The sequence below is a fragment of the Scyliorhinus canicula genome, chromosome 2, assembly GCF_902713615.1.
Source record: "Scyliorhinus canicula chromosome 2, sScyCan1.1, whole genome shotgun sequence".
Taxonomy (NCBI): Eukaryota; Metazoa; Chordata; class Chondrichthyes; order Carcharhiniformes; family Scyliorhinidae; genus Scyliorhinus; species Scyliorhinus canicula.
The window spans coordinates 96,516,435-96,530,257 of record NC_052147.1 but is presented as its reverse complement, the minus strand read 5'-3'; the positions used below and the strand labels follow the sequence as shown (position 1 = coordinate 96,530,257).

General features: G+C 46.9%; 1 protein-coding gene across 8 annotated transcripts in view; it reads right to left on the bottom strand.

Moving 5' to 3' along the window:
- The window catches only part of rad51b (RAD51 paralog B), a 745,951-nt gene that overhangs the window by 412,515 nt on the left and 319,613 nt on the right, over positions 1-13,823 (bottom strand). The gene's annotated exons all lie outside the window — the stretch shown is intronic.

Below are 13,823 nucleotides of genomic sequence, written 5' to 3'. Positions count from 1 at the left end.
TGCTGTTCAGGGTGGTCTACCCGGCGAAGTTGAGAGTTACGCATTGCTCCCAGGACTATTGCATTGAGACAGCAGAGGAGGCAGAGGCATTCGTGAGGACCCAAGGATTGGGACTGAGCCGAGTTTGGACTTTGTTTTCGTGTTTTGTGGTTGAGAGAGGATGGTTTGGGGACGCTGGGGTAAAATGTTGGGATTTTTCCCCTTTTGTTTGCCACTTTTCTTGTTTGGTTGCTTAGAAGGATTGGGTGTGGGTTTGTTGATTTTTGTGCCATTTATGTGGGGGGAGGGGGCTCTGGCGGAGTAACTCGCTAGCAAACCTGAGTTGGCTAGTGAACAGGAGTGAGGTGGGGGGGCCATGGCCGCTGAGCCTATGTAGACAAGTTTCAATGGAAGGTGTGAATGGGAAAGGGGAGGGGAGATGGGGAGTTTGCAGAGAAGTGATTTCAAGAGGAAGTGGGGGGGGGGGGTTCTGGGACGAGGAGGGGTAGCTAGCTGATGGTGACTCGTGCTGATATGACATGGTCCCCCTCGCGATGCGGGGCTGGGGGCCGTGGTTATGACTGATAGGAGGCAAGGGCGTGGGAGACCCACAGTCCGAATGGTAACGTGGAACGTGTGGGGGTTGGGGGACTGGTGAAGTGGGCAAGAGCTTTCTCTCATTTGAAGAGCCTCAGAGCCACATGGTGCTGTTGCAGGAGACCCACTTAAGGGTAAAGGACAGGGTTAGGCTTCGGAAGGGTTGGGTGAGGCAAGTGTTCCACTCGGGCTTTGATAGTAGGCTCCAGGGTGTAAGAGAGTGAAATTTCAGATGGTGAAGGTGGCGTATCGGGGGTACGTTATAGTAACACGTGTGTTGGAGGGGAGGTTGGTGGTGTTGGGTAGTGTGTATGCCCCGAATTGGGATGATGTAGGGCTTATGGAGAGGATGTTGGCTGCCATACCATGTCTGGACATACATCGATTAATTTTAGGTGGGGATTTAAATAGTGTTACATCCAAAGATGGATCAGTCTAAGCCGTGCTGCCGTGCTCATTGACCCCCTTCGGGAGGCGGTGGGGAGGGTGGGGCAGCATTTATGAAGAAGATGGGGGCAGCGAACCCTTGGTGGTTCTTACATCCAGGGGTTGAGTGTATTACCTTTTTTCACCAGTGCATAAGATGTACGTAAAGACTGATGTCTTCATTATGGGGCGGTCGTTGCTGTCGGGGGGTGAGGAAAGCAGAATACTCAGTGATTGTCATTCCAGATCATGCCCCGCATTTGGTGGACGTGATCTTTGCGAAGAGGCGGGTGTGGAGTTGGATATGGGGCTGCGTGCGAAATCGAGTTTTTATGCAATGATGGGAGGGGTAACTGGTGATTATGTGGGGTTCAATAAGAATGGGGCGGTCTCGCCGTGGGTGGTTTGGGAAGTGCTGAAGGCGGTGGTGAAGGCTGAGATCATCTCGTATAAGGCGCAGGTGGATAGGGAGGCAAGAGAGGAACGGCAGCGGCTGGTACATTAAATCTTGGAGGTTGATGGGAAGTATGCAGAAGATCCCACTCCAGAGCATTTGGACAATAGAAAGGAACTACAGACAAGGTTGACCTTTTGCCTTTTGTCTACAGGGAAAGCAGTACGTCAGTTAAGGCGGGTGAAGGGGGTAGCATACAAATACAGAAGAAGACCAGTCGCTTGTTGGCAGGACAGCTCCACTGGTAGGCGGCCTTGTGAGAGATTGTTCAGGTTCGGGATATGGGGTGAGGGGTTTAGTGGTTGGGCTGCTGCAGGTGAACAGGGCATTTGAGGAGTTTTATGAAAGGTTATACAGGTCGGAGCCCCTGGCGGAGGATGAGTCGGATATGAGGGGGGTAGTGGCCGGGGGGGGGGGGGGGGGGGGGGGGGGGACTGTCCTGAAGGAGGAGGAGAGGGCAGAGCTAGTGGGGATTGAGGAGGTTCGGTAGGGAAGATGCAAACAGGTAAAGTGCCTGGACTGGATGGGTTCTCGGTGGAATTCTATAAGAAGTTTTTGGATCGGTTGCCGCCACTGTTGGTGGAGATGTTTGAGGATGTAATGGCTAAGGGGGCACTCCCGGAGATGATGGGACATGCATCTATTTCGCTGTTGTTACAAAAGGATATGGACCCGGTGGAGTGAGGGTCATATCGGCCAATATCCCTGCTAAATGTGCATGCTAAGATTCTTGCCAAAGTGTTGGCGCTTAGGATGGAAGAGTGCCTTCCGCAGGTGATTGGGGAGGATCATTTGGGATTTGTTTAGAGTAGGGAGTTGTCCTCGAAAGTACGATACTTGTTAAATGTGGTGCTTTCCCCATCAGAAGTGGGGGGGGGAGCGAGAGGTGATGGTGGCATTGGATGCGGAGAAGGCATTTGATCGAGTGGAGTGAAGTTATTTGTTTGCAGTATTTGGAACTGTGCCTAAGTTTGAGACGTGGGTTAGATTGTTGTATAAGGAACGCGAGTGTTCGTACGAATGAGGCGAGGTTGGGATATTTTCAGCTGGATAGGGGAACGAGGATGTCCCATGTCCGGGTTCCACGGTGGAGAATGTAATGGGGCCGCTCTAGAGGTTTGGGGCTTTTTTGGGATAGAACTGAATTTGGAAAAGAGCATGTGTTTTTGGTTTCTTCTCCGGAGGCAGCAGCTGGCTTGGGAGGGGGCGGACATACCGTTTTGTGTGGCGACTATTCACTTCAGGTACCTGGGGTGCAGGTGGCTCAAGATTGGGCTCAGCTCCATAAGTTGAATTTTACAAGCCTGGTGGGTCGGGTCAAGGCAGATTTATTGAGATGGGACAGCCTCAATGGCAGGCTGGGGACAGACGGTAAATATGAATATCTTGCCGCGATTTAAATTTTTATTCCAGTGTTTACCGGTCTTTTGCCGAAGGTGTTTTTTTATAGGTGTGGAAATGTTGATTTTGTCATTTGCCTGGACAGATAAGGTAGCGAGGATTTGGAAATCAGTGCTTCAGGGAGGGCCACAGTCAGGGGGTTTGGCTCTTCCAAATTTATTGCATTTCTATTGGGCAGTGAACACTGAGAAGGCGTGGGGCTGGGGAAGGAAGCCGGAGGCAATGTGGGTGAAGATGGAGGTGGGCTCTTACAGGGGGTCGGGGTTACGGGTGCTGGCATTGGTGCCGCTCCTGTTTGCCCAAGGGAAATACGGGGGTAATCTGGTGGTGGTGGCCACGCTGAAGACATGGAGGTAATTTCGGCTGCATTTTAAGTTGGGGACAAGGTAGAAGTTGATGAAAGTCCAAAAGAATCGGGGCGGGATTCTCCATAGCCCGACGCCGAAATTGGGGTCGGTGATCGGGCAGAGAATGGCTTCCAACGGCGGATTCGGGGCAGGTACCGGTTTGACGCTGGATGGCGATGCTCCGTCCCTTCCAAATTGCCATCATCGGGACGCGCGCCGCACTCAGTCGCAAGGTTGTTTGCGCATGATCAGCCGGCCCAACGCGATGCTCCACCACCAATGGGCCGAGTTCCAGACAGCGTGGGCCAAGTGTGGGGAGTGGGGAGTGATCGCAATGAAGGACTTATTTTTGGAAGGGCGGTTTGCAAGTTTGGAGGAGATTTTGTTTAACTTTTGGTGTACCTAATTATTTTTTTTTCCAATTAAAGGACAATTTGGCGTGGTCAATACACCTAACCTGCACATCTTTGGATTGTTGGGGAGACACCCACGCAGACACAGGTCCTCAGCGCCATAGGCAGCAGTGCTAGCCATTGTGCCGTCCAAGTTTGGAGGAGTGACCGAGAAGATTGGGATTCTATGAGTGGAGGCCTTTAGGTATATGCAAGTGTGGGACTTTGCAAAAAAGGTTTCCCCCGATGTTTCAGGTGACATCGCTCTCCTTGTTGTTGGAGGGGGTGTTGTCGGTGATGGTGTTTTTCAGCATCACGTCGGCGATACAGCATATCGATTTTGAGGCCTGTGCCCTGGGTACATGTTTGGGGTGTCAGACTTACCGGAGCTATAGACATGAGCGGGGCAGTTGTTTTACCCTTCACCTCTTTGATTGCTGGCAGGTGGGTCCTGTTGGCGTGGAGGTCAGATTCTCGCCCTGTGCCTCAGTGCGGCTTGGGCATTTGATGGCATTCCTGTATTTGGCGACGGGTTAAGTTTTCTTTGAGGTGGTCCAGAAGAGATGGGATCTGTTTATTCTACCGTCAGTTGGTTACCGTCAGCTATTAACGGGTGAGGTTGGTTGGGGGACATAAGGATGAAGGCTTCTTTAAGTTATGGGGCTATTGGTTGGTGGAGTGGGGGGGGGGGGGGTTATTGTTCTTGGGGCTTTGAATTGTTTTGTCTTATGCATAAAATGTTAAAAAAAACAAATTAATATATATTTTTTTAAAACACATTTGCTTTTCCCTGAAGTGAAGTCTTTAAAAGTTGCAAGCCTGTAGTTCCTTTTTTGTTCACTGAAAGATAAGAGTCTGGAGGCTTCAGAAGATAAATTCTCTGTGGTTTATTGCTTGCTGTAGCATATTCCAATTCAAGTTGCAATTGAACCCCTACAACAAAAACCGAATGCAGTTCCTCAAGCGGGAGAGTCAAGACATCTGAGACCTTGCTTTCTCCTATTTCCTCCTCGGACAGGTGTTTGTCCTGCAGAACCGGGGATGGCAGCGTCAGGGACAAAGGCACCACCTTCATCATAAAGTCCCTAACCTGCAGATACCTGAACCCATTCTCCTTCGCAACTGATATATGCCCTCCAGCTCCCCCAGGTCTGCAAACTTCCCTCCAACAAATGAAGTATTCTATTCCCACATGCCGCCACCCCCAGGACCTCGCATCCAACCCTGCTGGGGCAAACCTATATTTGTTGCAAATCAGTGGCCACAGGGGCATGCCTTCCACTCTAAAATGCTGCCAGCACTGGTTCCACAGCCTCAGCAATGATACCACCACCAGGCTCAGGGAGTACCTGCATGAACGGAAGGGACGCAGCAATAGTGCCCTCAAACTGGTCCCTTTATACAAGGCTGCCTCCACACCGACTGCTCCTCCACCACCCATTTCTTAACCATTGCAATCTTAGCTGCCCGATAATAGTTTTGTAAGTTCGGTAATGCTACAACCACACCCCCCCCCTCCCCCAACCATCCCTCTCCAAAAACACCTTCCTGGCCTACGGAGCCTTACCCTCCCCCACTTAAAATCAGCCCATTAACCTTCCTAAAAAAGAACTTGGGCACAAATATCAGGAGATTCTGAAACACAGACAAAGACTTCGGCAGCACCGTTATCTTTACCGTCTGGAACAGACCAGCTAACGACAATGACAGCACATCCCTCCTCTTAAAGTCCGATTTCATTCCCTCCACCAACCATGCCAAATTCAACTTATGCAGCTGAGCCCAATTCCGCGCCACTTGTATCCCAAGGTAACAAAAACTTGCCCCTACCAACCAAAGCGGCAGCCCCTCCAAACACCCCTCCCTCTTAACTCCGCGCATTAATTGGGAATATCTCCATGTTGAGCTGATACCCCGAAAAAAAGACCAAACTCCCCCAAAATCCTGTCAAAACCCCCGACTGGGTCGAAAATATACAGCAGATCATCCGTATTCAAGGAAATTCGGTGCTCCAAATCCCCCCGCCCCTCAGCCCCTCCCCCAAACTCCACCCTTAAGGTCCTAAGAGCCACTGCCAAGGGCTCAATATGATGTGAAGATGCCGGTGTTGGACTGGCTGGCACAAACGGAAGGGACGCAGCAATAGTACGCTCAAACTGGTCCATTTATACGAGGCTGCCTCCATCCGCCCCCACACCGACCGCTCCTCCACCGCCCATTTCTTAACCATTGCAATCTTGGCTGCCCAATAATAGTTTTGCAAGTTCGACAATGCTATCCACTCCCATCCCCCCCACCTCCCCCCACCACATCCCCCGGACAGTAAGAAGTTTTACAACACCAGGTTAAAGTCCGACAGGTTTATTTGGAATCAAGAGCTTTCGGAGCGCAGCTCCATCATCAGGTGATTTACCTTAAAAGGTGATTCTTTTCTGGGCCTGGGTGTTTGGCCGATCTCTTGCGACAATGGGGAGATCTGGTGAGCAGAGCTCCCCATTGCAAAAAACGGGGCTATATGTGGCCTTGGCCACACGTTCCCCGTTCAGGCCCTTATTCAACACGAGTCGAGTTGAATAGCCATGTGTTTCTCAGCACTGCGAGTGCCGGGAAACACGCAGCTAAATGTGTTCGCTGGGGGGCTTTATTCCCTTTTGGGGAGAATCACGTCCAATATCTCACCGCTCCATGAATTCATGTTCCAAAATGTTGCATCACTAAGTCACCTTTAAACAGACTGTCACATGCCAACTGGGCCGGAACTTAATTCCTTGCTGCAATTTGGGAACTGCCAGCAAAAGCCAAATTCACTTTGAACTTGAACATCAGCTGTGACAGAAAGCAGCAGCTGTTTCAGTCAAAACACCAGTCAACATCACAACTCGTTAACTGTAAACAATCATCCTAATGAGTCATTAGAGTTTTAAATCAAACACATACATTTTCTCCTGCTTTTAATGGCTGCTATCCTCCTTGAAGATGTTGTTTGAGTCTCAAAGTCACAAAGAAAGCCCGAGCAGAGGGAAATTGCAGATGGATATCCAGAAATTTCAGAAATGTAAACTTTTGGGATTCTATATTAGCAAGCAGCAGGAACGTGAATATTCTGGGTTTTCATATGGTGTGATGGCATATGGAATTTAATAGAATATAGAACATACAGTGCAAAAAGAGGCCATTTGGCCCATCGAGTCTGCACCGACCCACTTAAGCCCTCACATCCACCCTATTCCCGTAACTCAATAACCCCTCCTAACCTTTTTGGATACTGAGGGCAATTTATCATGGCCAATCCACCTAACCTGCACGTCTTTGGACTGTGGGAGGAAACCGGAGCACCCGGAGGAAACCCACGCACACACGGGAGAACGTGCAGACTCCACACAGACAGTGACCCAGTAGGAAATCGAACCTGGGACCCTGGCACTGTGAAGCCACAGTGCTATCCACTTGTGCTACCGTGCTGCCCGTTCCTGGGCTACAATCTTTTTGGAGAAGGAATTTGGAATTTTTGGGATATAGTATCATGGCAATGAGAAGGCAACAAATTTTGGGGGCATTTATTATAGCTTTATGGCTTTTTCTCGGATGCAATATGGGAGGGAAAGGTATGTGTTTTTTTATGAGCTACAGAATAGGGAAATTGGTTTGCAGATTTTTCTGAGATATAAAAGGAAGGGAAGGTCTTTGGGATTTTTTAAGGCTATATTATGGAGGCTAGGAGCAGATACATGGATTTTTGGAGTATATAGGGAGAAAGGTAGCTGAACATTTTGGAATATACTATAGGGAAAGGTTTGTGGAATTTTTGGGGATGCAGCAATAGGGTCAAGGAGAAGTCACATGGATTTTTGGGGTTATAATGAAGAGTGGAGGAAGGATGATTCCTTTTTATTCCACAACAATTTTGTGCATTGCTCGAATGGTAGATGGCGCTCTTCCGAGGAAATCACATCTGTACAGTGTTATAATCCCAGCTGATGTTACTAATGGACAAGTCAGATCCTAAAGTAGAACCTGGCTTGATGAATCCCAACTTCTACTTTTTGTTTAGATACTTGGAATGGGGCTACTAAACAGAATCACAGGATTGCTGATAAACCTTTAACAAAAGAGTAAAAAATTTATTAAATAAGAAAAGGTGAACGATAATACACTACCCCTTCACACCAACTACACCTTTATAGATATATACAGGTATGGAGGGACAACTTAGGTCACAGAAAAACTCTTCGGCTTTAATGTTCACAGTCAGTCAGCAGTTGATGTAAATCGATAGGTTGAAATGTAGTCAGACATCCCTCACTCTGAAACCAAGTGAAAGATGCCACCCAAAACAATTCCTGCGAATTTCTCAATTCCCTCAAGATTCTTGTCACACTGAGGCAACTGGTCTCATTTGACTTCTGACTTTCACACAAAGGTTTCCAATCTCTGCTGTCAATGTCTTCACCAAGGATCCACCTCCAGGATTTCAACCTCTCCGGTTCAATGTTCCTCTCCTGGATTGCCACGGGCATTCAAGCTTCCTTTCCAAATAATTTTCAGATACCCATCCATGTCAATAGAACACCACTGGTTCACCAGCCCATAGTAAGGAGTCACCAACCTTCTGGCCTCTTTGGATCTCTCACAAGCTTATTGCTTTACTTCTGCTTCCTGCAGGTTTTCCTTTTAACTTGGAGCTTTTCCCTACTCCTCACTCTAAACTTGACTGAATAGAATCTCTTCCACAGATTCTAATTATTTGCCCCTTCGACTTCCCAGTCTTCATCAAACTCTCTTCTGTTCCATTCCCTGGTCTCTGGGACTTTTTGTTCTTGAGCTTGGGACTGGCTTTCAGTCCCTGTGCATTGTCCTGATTGTTCTAGCAGTTTCCATGAGAGTTGTATACTCCTCGGTTACATAGAACATAGAACGATACAGCGCAGTACAGGCCCTTCGGCCCACGATGTTGCACCGACATGGGAAGTCAAAAACTAAAGGCCATCTAACCTACACTATCCCATTATCATCCATATGCTTATCCAATAAACTTTTAAATGCCCTCAATGTTGGCGAGGTCACTACTGTTGCAGGCATTCCATGGCCTCACCACTCTTTGCGTAAAAAACCTACCTCTGACGTCTGTCCTATATCTATTACCCCTCAATTTAAGGCTATGTCCCCTCGTGCTAGCCACCTCCATCCACGGGAGAAGGCTCTCACTGTCCACCCTATCTAACCCTCTGATCATTTTGTATGCCTCTATTAAGTCACCTCTTAACCTTCTTCTCTCTAACGAGAACAACCTCAAGTCCATCAGCCTTTCCTCATAAGATTTTCCCTCCATACCAGGCAACATCCTGGTAAATCTCCTCTGCACCCGTTCCAAAGCTTCCACGTCCTTCCTATAATGAGGCGACCAGAACTGTACGCAATACTCCAAATGCGGCCGTACCAGAGTTTTGTACAGCTGCAACATGACCTCATGGCTCCGGAACTCAATCCCTCTACCAATAAAGGCCAACACACCATAGGCCTTCTTCACAACCCTATCAACCTGGGTGGCAACTTTCAGGGATCTATGTACATGGACACCGAGATCCCTCTGCTCATCCACACTGCCAAGAATTTTACCATTAGCCAAATATTCTGCATTCCTGTTTTTCTTTCCAAAGTGAATCACCTCACACTTCTCTACATTAAACTCCATTTGCCACCTCTCAGCCCAGCTCTGCAGCTTATCTATGTCCCTCTGTAACCTGCAACATCCTTCCACGCTGTCTAAAACTCCACCGACTTTAGTGTCGTCTGCAAATTTACTCACCCAACCTTCTGTGCCCTCCTCTAGGTCATTTATAAAAATGACAAACAGCAACGGCCCCAGAACAGATCCTTGTGGTACGCCACTCGTAACTGAACTCCATTCTGAACATTTGCCATCAACCACCACCCTCTGTCTTCTTTCAACTAGCCAATTTCTGATCCACATCTCTAAATCACCCTCGATCCCCAGCCTCCGTATTTTCTGCAATAGCCGACCGTGGGGAACCTTATCAAACGCTTTACTGAAATCCATATACACCACATCAACTGCTCTACCCTCGTCTACCTGTTCAGTCACCTTCTCAAAGAACTCGATAAGGTTTGTGAGGCATGACCTACCCTTCACAAAACCATGCTGACTATCCCTAATCATATTATTCCTATCTAGATGATTATAAATCGTATCTTTTATAATCCTCTCCAAGACTTTACCCACAACAGACGTGAGGCTCACCGGCCTATAGTTACCGGGGTTATCTCTACTCCCCTTCTTGAACAAAGGGACCACATTTGCTACCCTCCAATCCTCTGGCACTATTCCTGTAGCCAATGATGACATAAAAATCAAAGCCAAAGGCCCAGCAATCTCTTCCCTGGCTTCCCAGAGAATCCTAGGATAAATCCCATCAGGCCCTGGGGACTTATCTATTTTCACCATGTCCAGAATTGCCAACACTTCTTCCCTACGCACCTCAATGCCATCTATTCTAATAGCCTGGGTCTCAGCATTCTCCTCCACAACATTATCTTTTTCCTGAGTGAATACTGACGAAAAGTATTCATTTAGTATCTCGCTTATCTCCTCAGCCTCCACACACAACTTCCCACCACTGTCCTTGACTGGCCCTACTCTTACCCTAGTCATTCTTTTATTCCTGATGTACCTATAGAAAGCTTTTGGGTTTTCCTTGATCCTACCAGCCAAAGACTTCTCATGTCCCCTCCTTGCTCGTCTCAGCTCTCTCTTTAGATCCTTCCTTGCTTCCCTGTAACTATCAAGCGCCACAACTGAAACTTCACGCCTCATCTTCACATAGGCCTCCTTCTTCCTCTTAACAAGAGATTCCACTTCTTTGGTAAACCACGGTTCTACCCATTCTCGCTCTACCCATTCCTCCCTGCCTGACTGGTACGTACTTATCAAGAACAATAGCTGTTCCTTGAACAAGCTCCACATATCCAGTGTGCCCAACCCTTGCAGCCTACTTCTCCAACCTACACATCCTAAGTCATGTCTAATGGCATCATAATTGCCCTTCCCCCAGCTATAACTCTTGCTCTGCGGGGTATACTTATCCCTTTCCATCACTAATGTAAAGGTCACCGAATTATGGTCACTGTTTCCAAAGTGCTCACCTACCTCCAGATCTAACACCTAACCTGATTCATTACCCAAAACCAAATCCAATGTGGCCTCGCCTCTTGTTGGCCTGTCAACATAGTGTGTCAGGAAACCCTCCTGCACACATTGTACAAAGAACGACCCATCTAATGTACTCGAACTATATCTTTTCCAGTCAATATTTGGAAAGTTAAAGTCTCCCATAACAACTACCCTGTTACTTTCGCTCTTTTCCAGAATCATCTTCGCCATCCTTTCCTCTACATCCCTAGAACTATTCGGTGGCCTATAGAAAACTCCCAACAGGGTTACCTTCTTTCAACTGCCTCAAATGCTCTTGTGTGGGGGTTTGGTTGCTAAGCAAAGCCTGTTTTTTAAAAATATACCCTGTGTTTGTTTTAGGGGTTATAAAAACCTCATTCCAATGCAAGCACCTGAACAGGCCCACAGACTTACATGTCACGTTTCAGAAAATGAAACCAGAGCCCAGGTTTCTAACTCTCTCTTCACACCCAAATACAGAAACGCTTACTTAAAGTTATATCTTATTCCTAATATCCAAAAACAAATACAAATTCGTAAAGCTATCACTCTTTCCTAACAACAGCAGCTGCAAAATAAAGTTCCATTTGCAGCGGTTTCCGCTCTGTATGGATGTTATGTAGTAGTTCTATCTTCCTGGCTTCTTGTCTACACCATGCACTATATCCTCCAGCCAGTTATGTGTAATGTTCAGCAATGTGATCCTTTGGTTAGGTATCTCTCCTCTCTGTATGAATATATTCCTTTCCATCATTGCATAAATATGCCAGGTCTTCAACTTACTGCAACAAGGAGGCATTAAAAATACTAGGTGTGTTCAAAAGAAAGAGTTCACATTTGTTACTAGGGGCAGTCTGACACAACACATTTCATATCAACAAACAAAAAGCGAGATGCAAATATCAGTGCTGAAAGGCAAGATTAGTTAAGGGAGGCTGGGGCGGTGGAGGCATGTTCTCAGGACAATGAAAGCCTCCAACATGAATTATAAAATATGTGTAAAATACTTTTTAACCTTTAACCCCAAATGCTCTGCATCTGCTGAGAGGTGATCCTGTAGCCTCCAACATATTTTCTCTATTGTTCTTTTTGGCACAGACTTTCTTCTCACGTCTCTCTGTTTTGTTAATACTATTGGTCAGTGTTCCTCGGAACCGCGTTCTTTTCCGTGCCACCTCCAAATACACCGTCCTACGTGCGGAAATCACAATTTACCGCAAAACCGTTTTTTCCTCAGGACCTCCTCCTCTCAGACTTTGCCTCCTGTAAGATGTACACAATGGTCACTCAAGTGTGGCAATACCTAATTGGTATTTCCTGAATTACATTTTTTAAAAAAATTTTAGAGTACCCAATTATTCTTTTCCAATTAAGGGGCAATTTAGCGTGACCAATCCACCTACCCTACACATCTTTGAGTTGTGGGGGTGAAACCCACGCAGACACGGGGAGAATGTGCAAACCCCACACGGGACAGTGACCCGGGGGCAGGGTCGAACCTGGAACCGCAGCAGTGCTAACCACTGTGCCGCCCTAGTATTTCCCGAGTTCCATCAACCCAGAATTTGCTGAAGAGGGCCAATTTCCTGCACCCTTCAGTTCAAAAACATTTTGCCATCAAACCTGGTGGTGCGAACCGATAACGAGCAACAGGGCATCTGAAACCTTGGTGAACGGCAGGATCAACAATGCACTTCCTCAACCAATGTGATTTGAAGATTGAAAAAGGTGAAGGAATGACTGAGAAAGGGAATAAAATGAATTAAAGACAAATCAGGTACAGAGGAAATCTGAAAGAGAGAAGGAAAATTGGAGAGAGAACAAAAAAGGGGCGGAAAGGAAAATAAATATTTAAAATTTAAATCTCTGACAAGAATTAGCTACATGCAGGAGTGAAACTCAACAGTTGAGATAATTTGCTTTCTGGGCTGGATACGTTTACTGACACTGTTAATAATTATCACATTGTTAAATGTGCACTTGTGCTTTTAAGTACCAGTTCTAACTTCCTGCACTGAGTTTAATTTGTGTTTAATGTGCAAATCCAGCAAGTTCTTAAAAACCACAGAGGTTGAGGGCGTGATGCTGTTTTTGCAAGGTTATTGGTGGAGTGACACAAGCATCCAGCAGCTTCTGGAGATCCTCAGTGCACAGGGTATCTTCTTTACAAGCTGCTGATGATTTTAACATTAATAATGGCGAGTGCAATTAAACTGTGATATTTTGGCAGAATATTCAAGCATGTGGTCTTCGTGCTCCCTCTAAATCCTTGCCACAATCTTGGACAATGAGCCTTGACCACTCCACAAGCACCAATCAACTCCACAGCAAATCCTACTCTGCTGACTAACCCTTCATAGCTTGTTCAGGTGGCCTATCTGGGTGCTCACCAAGCCAGATACAATTGCAGGGAAATTAAATATTATTCACCCATTGGTTGTACAATTAGAGGGTAAGATTGCCTCCATAATGCCTAACAATGTGAAAAAATGAAAAAAATGAAAATCGCTTTATTGTCACAAGTAGGTTTCAATGAAGTTACTGTGAAAAGCACCTAGTCGCCACATTCCGGTGCCTGTTCGGGGAGGCTGATACGGGAATTGAACCGTGCTGCTGGCCTGCCTGGGTCTGCTTTCAAAGCCAGCTCTTTAGCCCTGTGCTAAACCAGCCCCTATGTGCTTTAATCCCAACCTCAAAAGCACTATCTACTGCTCCCGCATAGCTTTTCTCACTCCCTACTGACTCCGGGTACCTTTTCTCATTCCTTGCTGCTTCAATGCAATCTTTCTCACTTCCTAATCTACATGGCCTTTTTGAATAAATGGCACCACATCGCTGAACAGTATTGTGCTCAGGGCATTCTACAGATCATTCATTCAGTGAGGAGAAGTCTCGCCATTCAGTTTGGGCAAGATTCAGAGCTGTAGTCTTGATCCGAATGTGAGGAAAACATACTAAGGCAGGTGTCTGCATTTTTTTACCCTCAGGGACCATATTGGTGCAATTCCTGTAATCTCAAAGGCAACGGTAACGGTTCA